Raw genomic sequence first — 25944 nt, forward strand, 5'->3', positions numbered from 1 at the left:
AATTGTTGCTTCTACTTTGAGGATAGGATATGTATGCCTAAGGTTGTAGAGTTGCGAAAGAAAAATACTTGAAGAAGCACACTTGTAACAGCCCTTAATAGACTACAGATGAACCACCAGGTTAATGGATATATAGTCCACGCTAGGCACAGCCACCAGTTCAGTTCTATTGAACGTAGACGAACCGGAACCGACAATTCAAAATTTTAAATAAAAAATGGCAGTTCAAAAGCAGGTTAAGGTTAATGTGGATGTTAAAATATAAATCTAAACCGGTGGTTCCAATCCGATTTGAACTGACTGCACAAACAAAATTATTTGTAGCTTAAAATTTTTTGTAAAAAAATTTATATCACTTGATTTTATTATAATTGATTTAATTTATGGTATTTCTAATCTTTTTAAATGTCTCTTTGACATGAGTTAGATGGGAAGCTAATATGCCTATTGATGTCTAGTGATGCTTTAGTTCGGGACGCTATTTCTCATGCTTGCTTTCAGTATTGAAATTTTATTCGTACTGTTATTGAAGTTCTCTTGTAAAAGATGCTATTGCTTAGTTAGTAAAGTTTATATATTTGCTAAAAAAAGCTCAATTTCGTAACTAGTTATTAAATTATATAATTTCATGGGAAAATAAGGAATTATAACACTTCATTTCAAAAAAAAAAAAAAAAAAACCATGTGTTTTTAATACGTTTAATGAATATTATACCATATATCAATGTATCTAATTAACCAATCAATGTATCAATTCATTTCATGTCGATTAGTTATTAGAAGTTATCAACATATTTGAAAATTTAATAAGTTTTATTACGTCATTCATATCAGTTTTTTTTTTCTTCTGTTTTTTGAAATTGAACCAAACCGATCAATTACGGTGTCACGAATTAGTCGTCCGAGTTTTAAGACACTGAAAATAATAATAAATAATAATAATAATAATAACTAACTCTTTACTGTTAAAACAAAATCAATTTTTACTTAGCAAGCCAAATATAAATTAACATATATCAAAACTATGCCATTCCAATACATGGCTTTATTTATGTTAAATGGGTGTCTATTGGGACGGCTATGGATAGTGGTGGTTGGGTTTAGGATGGATATGGGTAGCTCTTAAATAGATTTCTTCGAATACATAAATTTATCATTGAACTTTATAACTTTAATCCTGCGGTATTCTGAATTTTATAAAATATTAATTTAATATGTAGTTGGCATCACTTTTGAAATAATAATTTTATAAATTTTAATTATTGAATCGGTGTTTAATTGATCTAATTTTGCAAGTTAAAGTGTTTAATAAAATGATTTTGCAAATTGAAGTGTTTGATGGGTCAAAATAAAAATTGAGGGTGTTGCAAGGTTAAAACAACAATATTCAGATGTGAATTTATGCATTTGGCCAAATAAATTTGGTTTTTTTTTTTTTTTTTTTTTTTTTGTGCAAACTATAGGTATTCACTGCACGTGCATTCAGCGGAAATCGAACGCGAAAACTCTTCCCATATGTCCAGTTTGCATTGTCAACTGAGCCACAACCCATAGTTAGACAAAAGTTATTTATATGCATATCCATAAACAACTTATTTATAACTTTCAAAAGAAAAACAACTTATTTATAACTTTCAAAAAAAAAAAAACTTATTTATAAATCACTAATACAAGATAAAAGTTGTCTGCAAATGCTTATGATATTTTAGTAAAAAATTATTTTATTTTTTTATATATTTTAAAATTATTAAAAGAAAAGATATTGTCAAAATTTGAATTCTTTATTCTCTTGTATTATGAGATTATTACTATATTTTACTATATTGACAATTATATTTATCCATTACTTGTTATTATAATTTATATGATAATCAAGTGATATCACCACTAATATTTTATATTTTCAATTCATACATATATACAAAAAACTTCAAGCCAAAGTTAAGAATATCGAGATTAAGATAATGATCAATACTCAATTAGGCATAGATTAAACTCATCTATTAATTAGATAACAATATTGATAAACTCTTTGAATTATTTTTATTCTTTTCTGTTGCTTCAGTTTTATTCTGTAAAAGAAGAATTCCAACAAAGCCTACTCCAATTGCAAATTCAATATTCTGATTTCATTTTGGTAAAGTATCATATAGATAAAATGAGCAAAGAGAGAACTAATCTATATTGAGATGGCAAAGATCTCTTTTCCTTTAACCATAGGTCTTGAGTTCAAGCCCTAGATATACCTTTCTTTAAACATTCGGGAGACGCAAAGCGAAATTAATCAGGCCAGTCAACTTCGGACACCGGATGGTTAAAAAAATCTGTATGATCTTCCCACCAGAGCCTTTGTCATAAAGTTCATTGTAAACTAGAAAAGTTTTTTTAAAAGAAAAGTTCATCGTGGTATCATTTTTAAAAGAAAATACAATACTTGTCTCTAATTTTTTTCTCATCATTTTAATTTTATTTTTAAAATTTATTTAGGCCTTTGTTCCACAATATTAGCAGTTTTAGTAGTTCTTAGTTGTTCTATTAGTTCTTTTAATTAGCATTTTTATTTAAAATTACAAAAAAGGACATTAGTTGTTTAATTAGTTGAATTTGGAGAAAAAATTAATAAGTATGATTGTTAAAAAAAATAAAATGCTAAATGCTAGAGTATTTAATATTTCATAAAAAGATCTCTCAACCTCTAAAATTATGTTACCAGACACAACAATTGATAAAAATAGAAGTTTGACTTGGTCAAAATATTAAAAGCTAGTTTCAAAACATATGACTTTAATTTTATTAAATTCTACTTTATGTTAGAACCTGCGCAATGCGCGAAGCAATATTAAAGGATGAAATAATCTTTTATAACATCATTCGAAAATAGTAAATTATATAATAAAATGATAAATTTTATCTCATTGAGATTACTGAAAAATTGCAATGCTAAAATATGTCTTCTTAAGTATCCTGCGAAGCCTTTCATAAGTTATGCAATAGCAAAAGCCATGCAAGATACGACTTACATAAAAAAAATGCATACATATTATTTATCTATTTTTCAATAGTGATAATAATTTTGAGAATTTTACTAATTATATTGAAATAAGAAATTAAGTATTTTTTTAATTTTATGTTTATGATTTATTATGAATGATTGTTTATTTATTTGAAATATTAATGTATTACTTATTTAGTGTAGTATGTCCTAAACATATAGATGTTCTATATTTTTTAAAAATTTAGAACAAGAGGTAAACATGTCATACTCCTAAATTTGACATAGAATAAGCCGCCTTAGCTAACAAGTGAGCAGCTTTGTTCGCGGAACTATGAAAAAAAACACAATAAGAAACACGAATCTCTTCAAGGAGAGATTTACAATCTTTAACTAATAAATGAAAAGAAGATAAATTTAAATCCTCTTTGCTATTTGTATCATTAATGACTACTTGAGCATCATATTCAATCACTATGTGGCTCCATCCTTGTAACTTCATCCTTCTAAATATTAGGAGAATAGAATAACGTACAACCTAATTCAAATTAATCACAATATTTCTTTCATTCAATGAATTTATATTTTTTTTTTTTCTAATTTTTTTTGAAGACAAATGATTTTTCGTTATTTATATAATAAAACTATGTATATACACTTTGTATATATTTTTCTTTTATTCCTTATAATTAATTTCTTATTATTCTTCTAAAACAAAATCGTAATTAATAGTATATAAGGATTCAATGAGACCTTATATCAATTGGGAATGTCACATGGGGTTTATCGGGCACAAAAAGAAAGGATTCAATTAAATTGGGAATTTGACAAATGAGAGTAGCACAAGAAAAAGATAGATGCTTGGTTTGAACACCATGTGCAAAGGGTGGCATGCAATTCACATACGTCCATACTGCCCCTAACAAGGGCACTTTGTCTTCCGAAACGAACCTTTTGATTAAGACGAACACCATTTTGTGAGGTGCACTTTTAAAGAAAAAATATCAATAACCACAAGTAAGAGAAAAATAAAAATTTTTTGGTCCCCTTTTCTCTCCCTTGATGGTCCGACAATTTCATAGCCTTTTAATGGGATGATGTTGCTTTGCTTATCATTTATCAATACAAAAGCCTAACAATAACTAATACCAGAAGAAAAAGAAAAAAAATTTCAAAAAAAGCTCCAGCCTAACCCACAATAATGCCTTGTCAAAACTCAAACTGAGGGCTACCCTTCATTTATGAGTCTACCTTTTTTTAAAAGATCATATGTCTTTGTGAGAGAGACAAGCCTCGCTTTCCAAATATCAAAAACCTTTTTTTTTTTTTTTTCTTTTCTACTTTTATTGAATTGGTCAATACATGTATTTAGAATTTATTTTGATATATGATAAGATTTCAATTCAAATAAATGAATTTGTATCTTCCCTAGGGACATTTGCTTTTACTAGGAATTGAGATTTTTATTTTGATTTTATTTTGTAAGTATATATAGGAAAATTTTATATTTCTTTCATATATTTTTATCTATCTTTTTTAGAAGTTGTTCTGTACAAAATTATATGTCGTTTTGAAAAATTTTAATATTCTTGATTAATTTTTTTCAATTTTACTTGTATCACAAATACAACTAGTCATGTACTGCACTTTTGGCGGATATTACATTTTTTATTATTTTAAAATTATTAATGATATTATTAATTTAATTAATTATTATAAAAAGAAATTTGAACACTTTTGCTATTTTAAATGGATTTTAATTTTAATAATAATTATAAAAACTGAAAAATATTATTAATATATGCTCTATTAATATCTAAATTAAAAAATTAAATTATAAAAATAATAAATTACTAATTTAATTAATTATTAAAAAAATTGAACTTTTTGCTATTTTAAATGAATATTAGTGATCATATTAATTTTAATAATTAGAAAAACTGAAAATATCATTAGTATCTGATTTATTAATATCTAAATTTAAATTATAAAAAAATAAATAAAATATAAAAGCAAAATAGTTATAAATCAAAAAGAAATTACTTTTTAAATAAAAAAAGTTAAGGAGATATTAATAATTTTTTAGTTTGTTACGATTCTAATTATTAATTATATTATAATTTTAATTATTACTTAAAATAATATTAATAATATATATTAATTTCATTAATTATTAAAAATTAAAAAATTTTAAAGCATTTTTAAAATATGAATGACATTATTAATTTTATTAATATTATTAATGATATTAATTTTACTTCATCAATACTTATAAATAATATTAAAAATAATTTTTTAAATAAAAAAATCAATTGCAATTAAGCAAATCAAAGTTTTAAAATTGCCCCACATCATCCAATATGCTTCAAACTTTACATATTTATATAGATAGATATAGATGGATGGATAGATAGATAATTATGTTTCTATAATTTCCTAAAGCTCATTTTATCACATTTATTTTTCTTTTTCTCTTAATTTTAGTGGCAGAATAAGTTAAATTAACGAGTATTTTATTATAATTTAGGTGATTTAATTATTTTATTAAATGGATGGAGAGAGTAGTAATTTGGATAAAAATTTCAAAATAAATTATGGAAGCAGCACCAGTTTAAGTTTAGACCACCAGTTTAAGTTTAGACCACCAGTAGGTGAAATGAAAATTTTTGTGATTTGGGCCACTCGGGTCATTAGAAGTGTCCAAGTGGCCTTAAATTTTGTAGGTCTGTCCATAGAGATGTTATCTAAGTTTTTGAAGATTTGGGTTGGGGTCAGTCATAATGGCGGCCCAGCCCATGCAAAACCAAGACACTACTGCCTCACGTAAAATAAATAAAACAGCAAAAATTGTCTATTTTTTCAGATATATTGATTTAGAAGAGATTCCGAAAAGTGTATAATTGGCCTCAAATTTGGTAGAGCGGTGGAGAGGACTTAAACTTAAGAGTACTCGAGACTGCTCCTCCTTACATAATTGAAAAGACTAGTCAGATCACCACCTGATTAGTTATGTGTATTCATTTAGTGTTAAATTAGGTTGCGTAAAAATTTCATGGGTATGAGATATAACTAAAATAAGGCTACAAAATATTTAAAGTTATATAAATTTCATATTCTAAAATTTTTTGTTAAATATTAGAAAAATATATAAAAATAATAATTTTGATAGTCGTTGGTATAATGGTGATTATCCATGATAAGTAGAATAATATATATGTTTGTAAAGTCATGATGAATTTGGCAATGTTTAAATAATGTTTTCCTCTTTCGAGAAGAAAAAATTATTCTCGATTAAAATATTTTTTTCATATTGGTGAAAAAACTTTTTGGTCGAGAATACTCACACTTGAGACCTCTTAATCCTCATATGGGTGAGAAGACCAACCAGATCAAATCTAATTAGGTACATTAAACAATTTTTCTTGAACATACCATACATCAAAAAATTTTAAAAATATTTTCTATATAATTTATTTTAAAAAAATGTGTTGGAGTATGTGGGTAATCCCACATTAGATAAATGCAAACTAAGTAAATGATAATAGTGAACCAACCAAAATAGCTTATGCCATTTTGTGTTAAAAGTAAGTTCAACTATTAATACATTGCTAATTGAATTAGATTAATTTGCTCTCAGGCCTAGATTCTCAATATAATATCAGAGCTTAAAACTCGAACCTACATAAGAGAAGTTCTCGCGTCATAAGTACAAACTAAGTAAATGGAATATAATAAGAAGGGTGAACCAACTAAAATAACTAGGACATTTCGGCTTAAAGATAAGCCAATACATTATAAGCCCAACTATCAATACATTACTGATTACTAATTGAATTGAATTATAGTAATTACTAATTGAATTGGATTAATTTGTTAATAGAGTTCAGATTCTCAACAAAACGAAACATAAAACGTAATTTTAAATGTCATAGCACACACACCTATGGGAAGTTTTACATATTGCTTTTACAATTATTACTTGTAGTTAGAAATGTTGGTTATCTTTATTGTAATTCTGATACGATAATAATCCATTTTGGGGAAATGAATCTCACATTGAATAAATATAAAATAATAAAAAATTATAATAAAATAAGTTTTGGATTTAATATAAGCCAACCCATTGTAGAAGATGAATTTCCATATAAAGCCAATTGATAAGTTTTGTATCTAATATAAGCCAAATCATCGTAGAATATGAATTTCCATATAAAGCCAATTGATAAGTTTCGTATTTAATATAAGCCAACTCATTGTGGAAGATGAATTTCCATATTAACCCAATTGATTTTTGATCATGTAGATATAGACTTAAGAATTTATTACAAAAAATATATACACCCCCGTTCTCTTTATTTAGAGAAAAAAAAAAGTTATTGGATTAGGAAGATTAGTTAAATTAAATTTTCTCCCTAAAATGCTCTTCATTTCATCATTATTATGGGAACACTAAGTGGCACAAAAGATAGTCCCAAAAAATGCATTTATTGCCTATTTGCATCATTTAGGCGCCACTTCCAACCTTCTTTAATATTTATTAACTCTATCTGACTTTATTCAAACGGAGACATTTTACATAATTCGTGCACAAAAACGAAAAAAATTTTGGACCCAAATTAAAGGCCAATTTTAGGGATTTTAAGAGATCGATTTCTAACAAAAGTCTTGGTTTTCCCCTTTTTTGAATAATCAAAACACATCCGCACCTTTAAAAACAAAACGCGGCCGTTTTTAAAACTTAACTGATCATAACATATATTCGTTTCTGACATCAATGGTTGTGGCCAAATTTATAATGATAAAAGTGGACATATATTCATCAAACATACTAATAAGGGTTAACTCTGTATTTATGTGGTCAAATTTATAAAAACGACTACTGTTACTATAAATCGAAATGAAAAAGTAAGTTGATAATTTATCTCCTGAAACACCCGTGCATTAAATGTTGAGAATATTTGTGTCCATCACTTTTCTTGATTGTTGAGCTTCAATTTAAAAAAAACACATATACTCCAAGGGCCTTCTAGTCTTTTTAAATTGGCTTGCATCCCAAAGTTACTATTTAGAGTAACTTTTTCTATATAAAAAATACACTCAAAAAAGAGATTTTCTTTAAATAAAGAGAACGAAGGGAGTATCATTTATGAATTAACCATAACAATCAAATTATAATTAATTAATAAGATAATGAATAAATCTACTCATTAATTAAGTTAATTCTTACACTTGAGAGGTGAGATGGGATAACAAAGATCTCTTCCTTTTAATAAGAAATTGGAACGCTCATATTGAGTTGGATTCACGGTGTGAAAGCCTATTTAACCTGATTGCTTTTTTTGAAAAGGAGTCGTCACTTACATTTTTTATTTTGAGAAAAAAACCTAAGGAAAATCCTAATTTGACTCCGGACATTAGTCCAAAAGGATAAAAAGCGCTAATCATCGAAATCGGGGAGGATTCGGGGACTAGATTTTCAGTTTTAAAACAATCGATAAATCGGCCTGAGTGTTAATGCTTCGTCGAATAAAAAACAATTTAAAGATGAATAAATGCATGATAATAATAAGAAAGCAATTTAAAGTAAGCAATAAATAGAGTGATAAATAAAGCAATGAAAGAATAAAAAGAGAGTGTCATTTCTAGCCTAGTTTAGAGGACTTTAGAATGACCACACATCTCCCAATAAAAAATTAAAAGGCAATATTTAAATGAATTAAGCTAATTAAAAGGTTATGTGATCTCTAGCCCTTTAAGGGTATTCTAGGATGACCATACATTTCCCAAATTGAAAATAAAGCAAACATTCATAAAAACAAATAAAGAAAAAGCAAGGCATCGAAAGAAGTATTGGCTCTAGCCCTTATGGGGATTCTAGGACAATCACACGGATCCTAATTGAAAGAAACAAATAAATCCAAATGAAACACGAAAGAGAAAGGGAGAAAATTGGATTTTTACGGATTTTTGGTTCGCAACTCGAGTTTTAGTAGTTGAGTATTCTTGCTTATTCAATTGAATAGGAATCAGAACCAAGTAGTTTTTCCCATCGCAAAATGGAGATTTTAATTATGAAAAGTGTGTATGTATGTGTGTGTTTTGTCAAAAGTTGGCTTTAATCGCCATTTTGAGTGAAAGAGTCACATTTGATTTGGAAAGGTGGCTTTAGTCGCCAAGTTGATTGAAAAGTGGCTTTAATCATCAAGTTTATGAAGATGCAGCTTTAGTTGCCAATTTAATTGAAAAGTTAGCTTTAGTCGCCAAGTTAATGAAAAGGGAGTTTAGTCGCCAAGTTGATGAAAAAACAGCTTAGTCTCTGGTTGATTGAAAAAGTGGCTTTAGTCGTCGACTAAAACTGTGGCTTTAGTCACCATGTTTAAGAAAATCTGGCTTTAGTTGCCAATTTGAGAAAATGTGGCTCATTCGGCTTTTGTCACCAAAGGTTTGAGAAAAGAGGCTTTAGTCGTCTAATCATATAGAAAATGGTTCATTTTGCTTTTATTGTCAAAAGTTTCAAGAAGAAAGTGATAAGTATAACGGAGCAAAGGAAACAAGCAATCATATCCATTCATTTAAGTATATCATGTAGTTCAAAAGCTTAGAGTCTCACATTGAAGGCAATTACAATAAAAAAATAATGAATATGAAGTGCTCAAGGTCATGCTCAATTAAGTGTTAAGGCATAAGTTTGGTTCATAATTTATTTGCTAAGTGTGAAGAAAAAGATGCTTAAATTCAAGGAAAAAAATTTAAGGTCTCTAACCTAAAGTATATGATTAAAAAGACTAACTTAAACATTCTAAGTATCAAGGCATTCATTTGAACTAGGCTAAACATGCATTTAATTTAATTGAATTCAAAAATGCCTAATTAATCATGCCACTATTCAGTTTCTAGATTAAAAATAAACATTCAACTCCTAAGTTAAGTGATCATGCAACTTAATTAAATCTAAGTGAGTCATGCAATTGATTAGGTCCTAAATTAATCATGTATTAATTTAATCCTAATCATGCATCTAATTGATTCTAAAGTAATAAAACATTTAGTTAAGTCTAATTAATTAATTAGCCAATTGACTACTTCTAAGTGATCATGCAGTTTATTTATTTTAATTCTAAGCTAGAATAAATTATGTATTTTAATCTAATCTAATTAATTCTAACTAGGCATTTGATTAAATTAAACCAGGTATTTAATTAAATTAAACTAAACTAGGGATTTAATTAAACTAAACTAATTAAATATCAAATCTAACCTAATTCAATTTAAGCATTAAAATTAAAAAAGGGATGTGAGGTCTACCTATTGTAGCGTGCTTTAGCGGTGTCTCGAAGGCGGCAAGCGTCCAAAATCTTGAACTTGAAGCACTACAAAAAAAATGCCATTTTGAGACCAACAAATCGGTCGCAAAATGGCAAATATAGGTCTCTAATTTCATTTAGCGACCGATCTGCGACCGACGGATACTGGTCGCCAATTAATTTCCCGACCGATGAGACAATCGGTCGCAAATTAGAGACCGATACAATCGGTCGCAAAATTGAATAATCGGTCGCAATTTTTGGTCGTGGTTTAATTGGAAATTCAGTCGCAAATTCGGTCGCAGAAAATCGGTCGCAATTTTTTTAAATCGGTCACAAATTGTAAATTCAAAATTTTTATTTTTGGTATCAAATCGGTCGCAAATCGGTCGCAAAAATGGAAAAAAAATAAAAAAAATTAAATATTATTTTGAAACCAAAATTTTTCTGCACCTGTGAAAATTGACATAAATGCATATATATCACACACGCAATTCAAGAACAGTATAAAAATGTAATTTTTATTGTACTGAACAAATTAAAATATGAAAATACAAATGAAAAACTAAAAAGGTCCAAAATCAAATCTCTATATGCTGCTGCTAATCTGCAGGATCCGATGTCGGATCTCCCGATGTCGGATCGCCGGGAGGAGTACCTGCTGGATGTGATGTAGCGCCAGGAGGGGTGACCAAGGTATCGTCTGCAGCATCGGGATCAGGAGCCGATAGTGGCTGCTGCTGAGACGTCGAAACATGTCAGTTTGTAGCAGACGTAGGATCAGAGGAAGAAGTACCAGCATGGTGCTCACCGGACAGCCGCATCACATGCGCTCTAAGCTCTGCAATCTGTCTCTGCTGATCAGCAAGCTGAGCCCGTATATCATCATCATAGTGCGAGTCAATATATCGGCCGACGTCGTTTGACTAGGCTCAAAATTTGCGACCGATTTGCGACTCAATATATTGGTCGCAAAATATCGGTCGCAATTTAGTCTCCAATCGGTCTCAAAACTTAGCCCCATTTTTGACGCTCGAAATTTTGCGACAGAAAAACACTTAGTCGCACATCGGTCGCAAAATCGGTCGCAAATCCGTAGTACACAGGTCGCAAATCATTAACCATTCTCGCGGGAATTTTTAGCACCAAAATTTGTGACCGATGGATTATACGTCGCAAATCGATCGCAAAATTGCGACCCAATTAAGTCGGTCGCAAAAATCGATCGCAATTGAGCGTTTTTTTTGTAGTGAAGACTCCTTGACGGACTCCTAAAAAATAGATATGAAAACCCTTAAAACTATTTTGGTTTTTCACTTGAGTGAAAATCCACACTTGGCTAAAAGACTTATAAGAGCAAAGGCCTTTAAGTAGATTGCTTATATTACTCCAAGTCTTTTTTGCAAGTTGTTGTGTTGAATGAAGTTTTTTGGGGGTATTTATAGGCTTAGGAGGTAGTGGGGTGTGCATATTTGAGCAATGTGGGATTTGGGGGGTGTTAAAGTTGCAATACTAGCAGACTGGCAAGGCTAGCCAGCTGGTGGTTAGGCTTAGCTCACAGCTAGGCTCGGTTGGCTGGACCTAGCCAATGGCCAGGCCAGGCTGGCACAGCCAGCACTGTAGTTTTTGTTCGATTTGACTCTTTTTGGTTGGTTTGACCGTCTTAAGGCCCATTTCAAATATGATTTTGACTCTTAATATACTGTTAGAAAGTTATAGATTTCTAGTTTCTAACACAATTTGAATCACCTAAAAATTCAATCTTTACCTTGAGATATGATAAAAAGAGTGCAGAAAGGTCATTTTTTGAATGCATTTGGTTTGTAGTGAATTTGTACTCAAATTTCGAGGCACAAATTAAATCATATTTTGGCTCATAATGTATCATTGGACAGATATTTCTATATAGTTTCTATTGGTCTAAATTGTGTGCCAAGAACAAAGTTATGCTCAAAATAATGAGCTAAGGTCTCCTTTATTATATAGACTAACGTTCAAATTTTTGATCGATTGGCTATTGGTTTGAACAGCACCTTTATGACAAATTTTATTTAGTATAAGGGTGTGAAAAACACGTGTTCACTGATATGAACTCTCTTTAAAATACTTGCAAGGGAAATCTTTGCCCTTCATGGATCTATCGTGCATATATTCGAATTAGACGAATCAATAGACTTTAGAAATCAGATGGTTTAAACAATAATAATAAGAAGTTGACCCTTAAAAATTTTTCTTATATTATACTCAAAATACTCGCTCTCTTTTTTGTATATACGTGAGTTATTATTGCTTATATTTAAAGATTAACTTTTGACTGATGAAATCCTTCCTCGTGCAATTATTTAGCAAATAGTTTGAAGAGATCTTGTGACACCGGTACGTAGTACACACAACTAATATCGTTAGAATCAAGACTTGATACTACGTAGTTTTAGAATAATCAAAGTTGTAGAATACGCAAAATTATAGAACAAACAAGCGAATGTGGTAGAATTTGATTTTGGCAAGATTAGAACCCCACTACGAATAATCCATACGACCATAGCTAAATCACCACTTTGTCAAACCACTTCAAGGATACAACTTCACTTAAAATCTCTAGAAATCCACCAACAGGGGGAAAGAACAAATATAAAGAAATGTTTGAATTTTTAATAACTTGATAAAAACTGTCTTACAATAGAGTGTAATAGTCAATGTTTTGAGAACTGGGAGATTCAACCGGATTCAATAAGGTTCAACCAAATTTTATATATAATAACTTTAAATAAATTTTTTAAATAAATGAAAAATATAATGCTTTTAAATACTACATATTTTTTTTAAAAAAAGAATAAAAAAAATGCTCAATGTAAATATTAATATTATATTTTCAAAAAATAAAGCATTTATCATTTTAAATTAACACAGATGAAATTCAAAAAGAAAAATAGACATTTTTTAGGATACAATTGTATGTTTATTAATTATTTGATATTAATTACAATTATATTGGGAATTACTTGTAATAATTAATTATTGGTCGCATTAAATTGTAATTTGTGTATACATTTAGTAATTTGAAATACAAACATTTGGTTGCATATAATTTTCGCAAAAAGACAAAACGAGATATCAAATCAATGTGTATTTCAAGGATTAATTGTCATGTGTTATCAAGTTACTTTTCCTTTTGAATTTGAATTGAACGATAGTAAAAATCGATCTGATTTGACAATTTTATCCGGTTATGATGGTCCCTACCGGTTCCTAGTAAAACCAGTCAAACTAGTTAGTCCTGTCTAGTTCTCATAACTATGGTAATAGTCCTATTTATAGGCTAAAAATCCTACTAAATAAGAAAATGTATAACCTCCCAAAAGTAATAAACTCCTAATTAAAAGAAATTTCTAAACTCTTCCTAATTTAAAACTTCCAAAATATGAAGTTACATTAAATAGATTCTTAACTAAAATTAATTAAAAAGGAAAATAATAAGAGGCCAAAGTTTGATTTAAAATTGGAAGTATATAGCATTCTATTCGGTGTAATGCACTCCCGATTGGAGAAGACTCGCCCTCGAGTCTAGTAAATCTTCATCTATTTCCTAAAAATATGGTAACAAATCAATAATATTGAAAGTGACTGATGCGGAGCAATTGGCACTTTAGTATATGGAAGACTTGAATCGCTGCAAATCCAAGAAAAAGGAACATGACCGGTGCTATATCTAGCACGCCCGTGCCAGATTTTGGAAATCCAGGATGCAAGACATGCCCAACACCAAGAAGCACAGGCATGCCCGTGCCACAGCTAGTCTGCCCGTGGTAGCCCCTGAAAATCCTAGCATGCCCGTGCCATGTCTAACACACCCGTGCTGACGAGTCCATGGAGATTCAAGTTCCGACATGCCCGTGTTAAGTCAGGCACGCCCCGTGCTAGCCCTTGAGAGTTCAAGCACACCTGTGCTCTGCCTAGCACGCCTGTGCCGCCGCCCTTAGTAGGGTTTTATCTAGTTACGGGTCTGCATCAGACTTTGGGACCCAGAGGCCCACGTTTTCCGGTTCGGGGCCATGATGGAGGAGATATGCCCTCTTTTTGAGGAATTATGTGCTATTATAGGGTGCGACCCCAATGCCCCTTTAGTCAAGCATGAGGTCAAAATTGGGTATGTTCGATCGTTTAAAAGCCTGTCTCAGTTCAGCCGGCCACAAGCTAGGGCTATGATTGTTGGTGACCAGAAAGCAATTCTGCTGCCCTTAATGGACGAATTTTCAGAGGTTTAATCAAACGACCCAGACCGGATGAGGCTGAGAATGCGGGCCTTGGTTTTCTGCTTATTAGCTAGTTTCTTGTTCGACAAGGATCCAGGCTTTGGGGATTTGCGACTATGCCCCATGATTCGGCAGATGGAGGATATGGGTTGCATCGGCGGCATTGTGCTGGCAGAGACCATCAGGAGCTTTGACAGAGCTGCTTTAGGCTTCGATGACTAGATAGTCTCTCCAATTATTCTCCAGGTATTTCCCTTTTTCCTTTTCCTTATTTTTCTTATTTCTTTTGGTTCATTCCTTTGTAATAGAAAGGATCCATTACTCAGGTTTGGTTAAAGGACCACCTCCAAGTGGTTGCTACTCCTACTTGCTTGCCTTACATCCCTTCTCAGTATCGTATGCGAAGGATCCTGATTACTCATCCATCTATTTGTGCCTGGACTGTAACACCCGCCACCCAATCCCGAGAGACTCGACGGCGGATGCCATATTCGGTGCCGGAGACACCGTCTTAACTTAAAAATGGGGCGTTACATGGACCTCGTGGCTGATTGAGCTGGGCCCAGACGAGGTACTGTGGTACGTTTCCTGGTATTACATTACCCGCTTCATCCAGGTTAGCTTCTGCCATACTCGGGTTTACCTTTTAGGCCTTACACACTGTACTTGGTACTGCGCTTCGCGCGTTATGAGGCAGATGGGAATAGACCTGACTATTCCGATTGTGGATGACATTTCAGCTGACTCGGCCATCACTCCGGGTGTTACCCGACCTGTCCTTAGGGCTTGGGTTAGAGACCATCACATGGTTAGGCCTTTACCTAATCCTGCCGGTGTTCAGACTTCTCCTGAGTATCGGACCTGGTTCATTGCCGTTGTCTGGCCGGTTGAAAGGCCAAGGAGGAACGCATTGCTGAGTGCACTTGAAGGTTGGGCTCAGGCTGACGTGGATAATGAGATTGGGACTGGTGAGGAGATTGTGTTGGCTCCTCGGACAGGCGAGGTTGGACAGAGTTCAACAGCTAGGGATGACTCGGAGGATGTTGCCCCACGGAGGCGACGGGATACCTAGACTTTTATAGGCTTTTGGACTTTTGTTGTTTTTTCCCTTATTTTGGCTTTTTATTCGGGACTTTGACTTTGGATTTTGGATGTTTGTTTTTCTTTGGACTTGGATTTAGACTTCATTATTTATTTATTTTTCTTGGACTCTTTTGCTTTCTGCATGACTCCAGACTGTTTGACTTTATTGCTTTAATTGGGAATGTCATTTGATTTTTAAGCTTTCCAAGCATTTTCCAACTTTATTTGTTTCAGCTCTAATTTTTGCCTAAGCCGCCCTTTCGGGTTTTCAACTTAGCGAGCTACCCATTTTTGCCTAAGCCGCCCTTTTCGGGTTTTCGACTTAGTGGGCCCCGACTTTTGCCTAAGCCGCCCTTTCGGGTTTTCGACTTAGCGGGTTTTTCTTTTTTTCTTTTTTACTTTTTTTCTTTCTTTTCTTTTTTTTATTTGGCAAAGAAGAATGAAATTATGAAATGATTTTTTTCATTAATGTTTAGACCGTGCCCAAGGAGGACTGCCTACATATCTCCGATACATAATTTCTTTCTTTTCCGAGGAGAATCAGGTCTAATGTAGCTCTTTTACATTATGCAATGCTTATTATACAAAATATCTTTTTAACTGATCTAAATTACATGCATTCGTGAATTCCAAACCATCCAAATTAGTCAAAATGACGGCTTCGCCAGACAATATTTTCTTCAACACATAGGGTCCAGCGCAATGAGGATGAAACTTCCCACGTGGGTCTATGATTGGCTGTCTAATTTCTTTCAGGACCAAACAACCTTCTTCCAGTTTACGGTCTTTGACCTTCTTATTAAAATGTCGTGCCATTCTTCTCTGGTAAACTTGAGTTTGGTGGATTGCTCGCAATCGCTTTTCATCCATACCCAAGAGTTGCAAATGATAATTCTTAACCCAATCTGCTTCATTGATCTGGCTTTCCCGGATAATTCTCGCCGACTGAATTTCCAGCTCAATAGGCAATACTGCTTCCATACCATACACTAAGGAGTACAGAGTTGCCCCAGTAGGCGTTCTGATTGAGGTCCTATATCCCCATATGGCATTTGGCAACTGTTCATGCTAAGCTTTATGCTTTCTAACCGTCTTCTGCAAAATGACTTTTATAGCCTTGTTTGCAGCTTCTACAGCCCCATTCGTTTGTGGACGATAGGGTGAAGACTTGTGATGTTGAATCTTCTTTTACTTCAATAGGTCAGAGAATTCACTTTGAAAGTGGGACCCGTTATCAGTAATGATCTCGAATGGCGTTCCGTATCGACAAAGGATGTTAGTACGAACGAACTGTGCTGCCTTCTTGCCATTCAAGACCGAATAGGAGGCTGCCTCAATCCACTTAGTGAAATAATCAACAACAACCAGGATGAATTGATGGCCATTAGAAGCCTTTGGGTGGATTTTTCCGATCACGTCTATGCCCTATGATAGATGTTAATTCTATAGTGTTTTAATATAGTTTTTATTTGAATTCTAGTAAGTTTTTATTGCTTTAATTTGATTTTAAATCACTTTTAGTATAATTATATTCAAAAGCTTCCTTGATCTTTAATCCGCTTGATCTAAGAGAAAATTGCAGAAATTTGGCGCAGAAAAGAACTTTATAATACAAGGCACTTAGCCTTTAGCACGCCCAGGCCGTGTTAAAAAGCACAACCGTGCTAGAAGCCAAGGAAACCAAAGAAGAGACAGAAGAAAGCACGGCCAGGGTGTGCCAAAAGGCACGACCGTGCTATAATGGGACCAGGGCGTGTCAAGCATAGCACGCCCGTGACAACTCTAGGCAGACTTCCAGAGAAAAGCACGCCCTTGCCGTGCTAAGTGGCACGCCCGTGCCTCAATGCTTCGCTAGCCCGTGCTGCCTAGCACGCCCCGTGCTTCACTGGCCAGACTTCCAGACTAAAGCACACCCAGCCCGTGCCAGGAAGCACGCCCGTGCTGCACAGGCGGAACCAGCGTAAATTTAATATGCAAATCAAGCCTTTTCTCACATGGGCCGACTTCAGGGAGTTTCCTAAACACACTAAACAAGACCTGGACCTATTCTAGGAGAAAAAGGAGTCCTAATCAAGAAGAAATCAAAAGTCTAAACAGTCATGATCTCCTATAAAGGATTTTGCATTAAATAAGGATTCTATTTCCTAAAAGGAATCAGACTTGCCTTCAGGAACTCTATATAAAGAAAGGAACTTCTCATAGCAAAGGATATCTCTCGTTGTTTTTAGGCAATTTCTTTACATAATTCATTCTCTCTCTCAAGGATTTCAAGCATCAAACAATTGTGCCAAGATTCAAGGAAGCCATCAACATAGTTGTGATACAGTTTTTATTCTAAAACTCTTCATCTTGTTTCTTTCTTTTATTATTGTCTTTAAATATGATGAATGTGCCAAGCATGATTGAGTTTAATTTAATTACTATGTCCAGCTAAACTCTTATACTAGGGATTTGATGTAGCTTAATTCGATTCCAATTTATGATATTAGATTTGTTTTTCTTTGTTCTCGTTATAAATTATTATTGTGCTTAATGCTTCCAGGCAGAAATTTTCCCCTGGATTGAGGTATTTCAATAACTACATTCGGGAGAAGGGTTATTGATATGAAAAAGATAATAATTTACTTGAGAATAACAACTTGATGCGGAAGCTATATGGTTTGACTCAAGGGAGGTTTTCATAAGTTAATAAATTATTAAGTTGTGAACTCACAAAACAACCATAAAACCTAATAATCTGATTTATGTTTAATTTCACTATTAAAGATAGGTAATTGAACTGAATTAGAATAACTAACAATAAATCGGGAGAGCTTGTTAGTGACTTTAGGGTTGTTCTCCTACTTGAACAATTAAAATTGATTAATGAACTAATAGAATAAGCTGGATAGAATTAAGTGAAATCAAATTCCCTAGTAGCTTAATCCCCTGATTTCTTTTCGCTTAAATTTTATGTTTGATCTCTTCTATTTTTACTTTAAGATTCTATTTACCTTACAGTGAATCTCTCTTATCGTCGTCTAAATAATAATAGGTTAACATAATTTTGGTACTTGATAAACAATCCCTGTGGATACGATACTCTCTTACTCTATATTACTTGTTGCGATTTCGTATACTTGCGAAAAAACGCTGTCAAGTTTTTGGCGCCGTTGCCGGGGATTGGCATATCAATATCAATACGAATTACCCTATTGTTAATTTAGACACTTTTTTTTATTTTTATTTAATTTTCTTCTAAGAATCATTCCAGGTGTTTTATGCAAAGAAGATCGAGGAGGACTGAACCTCTAGTCTTTGATCCGGAAATTGAACGAACTTGTCGTCGCCACAACGCTGCCAGAAAAACACGTGAAATAAAACCCGAACAAGAAGCAAACATGGCCAACGAAAACGAAAACATAAATGAAAACATAGTTGGACCACCACTTCAACAGCCGGTCCGTACCTTGAGAGATTATACAACACCTAATCTGAATGGGACAACCTCAAGTATTACTAGACCCAGGGTAGAAGCTAACAACTTTGAGATTAAACCAGCAATTATCCAAATGCTCTCTACCTCGATCCAATATGGGGGTCTACCTAGTGAAGATCCTAATGCTCACATCACCAATTTTTTGGAAATTTGTGACACATTCAAGCAAAACGGTGTTTCTGAAGATGCAATCAAATTAAGACTTTTCCCATTCACTCTTAGGGATAAAGCGAGATCTTGGTTACAATCGTGTCCCGCTGGAAGTTTCACAACATGGGACGAATTAGCTCAAAAATTCCTAGCTAAATTCTTTCCATCCTCAAAAACCACCAAATTGCGCAATGAGATAATGACATTTGCTCATCATGATCAAGAGAGCTTGTATGAAGCTTGGGAAAGATTCAAAGACTTGTTAAGAAAGTGCCCACATCACAGTTTGCCCAAGTGGTTACAGGTACAAACTTTCTATAATGCATTATCTCCTAACATAAAAATTACCTTAGATGCAGCTGCAGGTGGATCCTTTGAAAAGAAAGGAATTGATGAAGCATATGAGTTGATAGAGGAAATGGCAAGCAATAGCCATTACCAAAACAATACCGAAAGGAGAAGAACTGCAGGAGTCTATGAAATAGACGCTATTACAGCACTTAATGCCAAGGTAGATAACATGGTAAGGAAATTAGACATGTTAACCACTAATCCTGTAAATTCTGTTATGCAAGTTTGTGATAGGTGCAATGGACAACATGGTATTGGAGAATGCATTATGGACTCTTTAAATCCACAAACTTTAGAGCAAGTGAACTATGTGATGAATCAAGGAAGAAAGAATTACCCTTATTCAAATTCATATGATAACAGATTCAGGAATCATCCTAATCTATCTTATGGTAATCCTAACAATGCCTTGAATGCACCACCTGGTTTCCATCCTCCGGAAAAGAAATCTCATGACGACCTCCTCACTGCTCTTTCCAAATCGCACATGGAGTTTATGAATGAAACTAGAGAGAACCACAAAATCCAGCAGGCCGCAATAAGAAATTTGGAGATCCAATTGGGACAGTTTGCAAACATGATGACATCTCGACCCCAAGGTACGTTACCTAGCAATACTGAAAAGAATCCAAAGGAACAAGTGCAAGCTATTACCTTGAGGAGCGGCAAACAGTTAGATGAACCACCAAGGAAAGAAAAAGAAGAAAAAGAACAAACAAGGGAACCTATCATTGACTTGGAGAAAAAAGAAAAGGTAAAACCATATGTTCCCCCTGTACCCTTCCCACAAAGATTAAAGAAAGCACAAGAGGACAAGAGCTTCCTCAAATTCCTAGATGTATTTAAGAAGCTTCAAATCAATATTCCTTTTGCTGAAGCTCTTGCTCAAATGCCTAGCTATGCTAAATTCCTAAAAGATATCCTACGCAAGAAACGAAAAATTGATGATCAAGAAACGGTAATGTTAACCGAGGAGTGCAGTGCGATTATCCAAAACAAATTGCCTCCAAAGTTAAAAGACCCAGGAAGTTTTTCTATCCCTTGTAACATTGGTAATCTTGACTTTGAAAAAGCTTTGGCAGATTTAGGTGCTAGCATTAATCTTATGTCCTATGAAGTTTTTAAGATGCTAGGTATGGGAGAACTCAAGCCAACAAGGATGTCTTTGCAACTAGCAGATCGGTCAATTAAATATCCTAGAGGGATTGTAGAAGACGTGCTTGTAAAGGTAGGTACATTCATCTTTCCTGTTGATTTTGTAATTCTTGACATTGATGAAGACAGGGAAGGATCTCTAATCCTGGGACGACCTTTTCTTGCAACTGCAAGAGCATTAATTGATGTTTATGAGGGTAAGTTGACCTTAAGAGTTGGACAGGAAGAGATTGTCTTTGATGTACTTAAATCTTGTAAACTTCCTATGGACTATGAAGATTGTTTTAGAATTGATGTTGTTGATGAATGTGTGGAAACCACTTTGCATGTTGAAAATAACACTAACGAATCAAGCATCTTGAATGAAAAAGAAAAGGAACTTCCTAAGCATGAACTGAAACAACTTCCACCTCATTTAAAACATGCATTCTTAGGAGAGAACCATTCTTTTCCTGTTATTATTTCTTCTCACCTAACGCTTGATCAAGAGGAAAGGTTGTTACAGGTTCTACAAAGGCACAAGAAAGCTTTAGGGTGGTCTATCTTGGATCTACAAGGAATAAGCCCAAGTGTGTGCATGCATAAAATCTTGATGGAAGAAGACTACAAACCTTCAATCGAGCATCAAAGGCGGCTGAACCCAAATATGAAGGAGGTAGTCAAGGCTGAAATCATCAAACTCCTAGATGCCGGTATCATTTATCCGATTTCAGACAGTAATTGGGTAAGTCCTGTCCAAGTTGTTCCAAAGAAGGGAGGTATGACTGTTATCTCTAATGAAAACAATGAACTCATTCCCACAAGAACAGTCACAGGTTGGCGTGTGTGCATAGATTATAGAAAACTAAATAAAGCAACACGAAAAGACCATTTTCCCCTTCCCTTTATTGATCAAATGCTTGAGAGACTTGCTGGCTATCCTTTCTATTGTTTCTTAGATGGCTACTCAGGGTACTTCCAAATACCTATAGCTCCTGAAGACCAAGAGAAAACCACATTCACCTGTCCTTATGGCACTTTTGCCTACAGGAGAATGCCTTTTGGGCTATGCAATGCCCCTGCAACCTTTCAAAGGTGCATGATGTCCATCTTTTCTGATATGGTGGAAAAGTTTATTGAAATATTCATGGATGACTTTTCTGTGTTTGGTTCTTCCTTCGATGCATGTCTTCATAATTTATCTCTAGTAATGCAACGATGTGAAGACACTAACCTTGTGTTAAATTGGGAAAAATGTCACTTCATGGTGAGTGAAGGTATTGTCTTAGGGCATAAAATCTCTCAAAAAGGAATTGAAGTAGACAAGGCAAAAATTGAGGTAATTGAGAAACTACCTCCTCCTAACACAGTAAAAGGTATAAGAAGTTTTCTTGGGCATGCAGGGTTTTACAGGAGGTTCATAAAAGACTTCTCCAAAATCACTAAACCTCTTTGCAATTTGTTAGTTAAAGATGTTCCATTTGATTTTGACAAAGAATGTTTAGATGCTTTTAACAGGTTGAAGAAGGAATTAATCTCAGCCCCGATCATCACTACACCAGATTGGACTTTACCTTTTGAGCTTATGTGTGATGCTAGTGATCATGCTGTAGGAGCCGTTCTTGGACAAAGAAAAGACAAGAAGTTGCATGTTATTTATTATGCAAGTCGCACATTGAATGATGCGCAATTAAACTATGCAACTACGGAAAAAGAATTATTGGCTATTGTTTTTGCTTTTGACAAATTCAGGGCATATCTAATTGGAGCTAAAACAATAGTCTACACAGATCACTCCGCCATCAAATACTTGCTGGAAAAGAAAGATGCAAAACTGAGACTCATTCGTTGGGTACTTTTATTGCAAGAATTTGACCTAGAAATTCGCGACAAAAAGGGGACCGAGAACCTCGTTGCTGACCATCTTTCCAGGCTTGAATTGGGGGAAGAAGATACAAGCGAGCTACAAATCAATGAAAGCTTTCCTCATGAGCAACTTCTTCTAGTAGCAAATGCTCAAACCCCCTGGTACGCTGACATAGTTAATTATCTTGTTTGCAAAATTTCTCCTCCCAATTTTTCTTACCAACAGAGAAAGAAATTTTTTCATGATATCAATTTCTACTATTGGGAGGAGCCATTTTTGTTCAAGTATTGCAGTGATCAACTATTCAGGAGATGTATACCAGAGACTGAAATAGAAAGTGCCCTTAAATTTTGCCATTCCATGGAATGCGGAGGCCACTTTGGAGCAAGCAAGACAGCTGCGCGTATACTAGAAAGTGGTTTGTATTGGCCTAATCTCTTTAAAGATGCTTATAACTATGTTCGTCTTTGTGATCGTTGTCAAAGGTTAGGTAACATTTCGAAGAGACATGAGATGCCCCTAAATAGCATCCTTGAAGTCGAAATCTTCGACGTATGGGGTCTGGACTTCATGGGACCGTTTCCGCCATCATATTCAAACTAATACATTCTAGTGGCGGTGGATTATGTGTCAAAATGGGCAGAGGCTGTTGCTCTTCCAAATAATGATGCCAAAAGTGTAATGAGCTTCATCAAGAAAAACATTTTTACAAGGCATGGTACTCCTAGGGCAATAATCACGGACGGAGGTAAGCATTTTTGTAATAAGTATTTAGATTCCCTTCTTGCAAAATATGGTGTCACTCATCGTGTAGGTACTCCATATCATCCTCAAACAAGTGGACAAGTAGAAGTAACTAACAGGGAAATCAAGAAGATCCTCGAAACCACTGTTGGACAATCACGAAAGGATTGGTCCAAAAAGCTAGACGATGCTCTATGGGCCTACAGAACGGCATTCAAAACACCTATAGGTATGTCTCCATATCGCATGGTGTATGGTAAGGCTTGTCATCTTCCTGTAGAGTTAGAACATAAGGCGTTTTGGGCCATTCAATTTCTTAACTTCAATGCAAAGGAAGTTGGTCAAAAGCGACTGTTACAATTAAACATGATGGATGAAATGCGCCTCCATGCTTATGAAAGTGCCAAAATATACAAAGATCGCACCAAACAATGGCACGATAAGCGCATTATCATGAGGGATCTGAAGGTAGGCCAGCAGGTATTGCTCTATAACTCTAGGCTCCGTTTATTCCCTGGTAAGTTACGCTCTAGATGGTCTGGACCATTCACAATAAAGGAAATCTTTCCTCATGGTGCAATTGAAATAGTGGATGGTAAGACAAATCGAAGTTTCAAGGTGAATGCTCAACGTCTGAGAAGCTATCATAATGACAACTTCGAACCCATCAAGAGTGCGATCGGTCTTGCTTAGCCTAAACTAGGATAAGTGCGTCGAACTTAACGACGTTAAACAAAAGTGCTTGTGGGAGACAACCCATCTAATTTTTGTTATGTGTTTTGCTTTATGTTTGATTCCATTCATGCGTTTTGATTTATGTTTTATTTGCAAAAACCCCCAAATTTTCTCCATAATTGTTGTTTTGTTGTTTTGTTTTAGTTAGAGTTTTTAGGAAAAAGTGGAAATCCAGAAAAGCGCACGCCCTAGCCGTGCTAGGAAGCACGCCCGTGCCATGGGGTGAGGATCCTGCACGCCCAAGCATGCCCAGCAGCACGCCCGTGCGGTTTTTCAAGGTGATGATACTTGAGAGTCAGACACAAGCACGCCCGGGCCGTGCTAACTGGCACGCCCGTGCCATTGAAAAGGGACAATCGCACTTGAAGGTCAGAAAAGAGCACGCCCTAACCGTGCTAAGAGGCACGCCCGTGCTACTGAAGAAGGGAAAAGACACTTGAGAGTCAGAGACAAGCACGCCCAGGGCGTGTCAGATAGCACACCCGTGCTATCCACAGGCAATTTTCAATTCAAGAGGCAGGGAAGAGCACGCCCAGGGCGTGCCCATCAGCACGCCCGTGCCAGGTACGCCCTTTCTTTCACTTGCAGGTCAGAAGAGAGCACGCCCAGGCCGTGCTTATCAGCACGACCGTGCCACGATCAGACACCCTCATTTATTGGCGCCCCTATTTAAAGAGCACGCCTCTAACCGCCCCACTTCCCATCTCGCACGCCCTAGCCGTCACCTCTCTTCTCTCAAATTTTCTCTCTTCTTCTCCTTTCTTTCTCAAATCAAACACCCTCTACACCAAATTTTCACATAATCATCTCCAACCATGCCTCCTAGATACAAACGTAGCAGACCCGCATCCTCAGTTGCCGCTCGAAAACGCCCAACTGCGCGATCCACCACGGCTCCTCAACCTCCTTCACCTCCTGCACTTCCATTCGACTTTGCCTCATCAGATCAACAAGAAAGGTACACAAAATTATCTCTTCGGCCTATTTTACCGAATAGATTTATTGATGAGACTGCTTTAACACAAGTGGGTCTTAGAGATATTGTGTTAGAACCTCTTAGGCGAATAGGGTGGGGACAGTTTCTTGAAATGAAGGATTTAGTTTATGCTCCATTAACTCTGGAATTTTTAAGTTCTTATTCTTCTTTTATCCGGTTTTTGCCAACATCTCCACCAAGCAAAATTCGTTTTAGGCTTCTTAGTCAGGATTTTGAACTGTCTGTGAATGAAATTAGCCAAATTTTCGGATTCCCCACAGAAAATAGTCAAATTCAAATATCTAGTGATTTTAGTGCACGCAATACTTGGCAAAATTTTACAGGTGAAGTGAATTATAATCCTAGATATTCGAAGGCGTCCAAATTGAAAAAACCTTCCTTGCGGTATATTCATAAATTTCTGTCAAATACTATTTTTGGAAGGAGTGAAAGTGATGGGGTGTTAGGTTTAAATGAGCTATATTTTCTATGGGCGATTGAAAATGGGGTCTTGTTGAATGTTGGGTATTGGCTATGCCAGAGATTTGCAAAAGTGGCTCGAGCCGACAAAGGAGCTATAATGATGGGGTGTTTTGTGACCCGAATTGCTAGCTATCTACAGGTTTGGAACCCGGCTAGGCCAATTTATGATAGTGTAGGAGGAGGGCGTGGTACCAGGTTAGATGTAGATGTTATGATTCATATGAAGTTGATTGAAAAAGTTGGGGATGCATATCGAGTAGTAGGTGTTCCAGAGCATGATTCTGATGATGAAGGAGCCGAGGCCGCAGGCAGTGCTGACATGGAGGAGGATATCCCTCCACCTTTTGCCTCTTCTTTTGGTGCAGGTACATCCGGTGCTGGTCCATCGTTTCAA

The 25944-nt window shown here is 34.6% G+C and overlaps 1 non-coding gene across 1 annotated transcript; it reads right to left on the minus strand.

Moving 5' to 3' along the window:
• Window positions 1–19441: 19441 nt before the first annotated feature.
• LOC149496109 (small nucleolar RNA R71) lies at window positions 19442–19548 on the minus strand. The gene has a single exon (XR_016321084.1). It is a non-coding gene; the product is annotated as a small nucleolar RNA R71 (small nucleolar RNA).
• Between the last annotated feature and the right edge of the window lie 6396 nt (window positions 19549–25944).

The sequence above is a fragment of the Jatropha curcas genome, chromosome 5 (genome assembly GCF_041381405.1).
Source record: "Jatropha curcas cultivar XTBG-Jc1 chromosome 5, XTBG_Jcur_1.0, whole genome shotgun sequence".
Lineage (NCBI taxonomy): Eukaryota > Viridiplantae > Streptophyta > Magnoliopsida > Malpighiales > Euphorbiaceae > Jatropha > Jatropha curcas.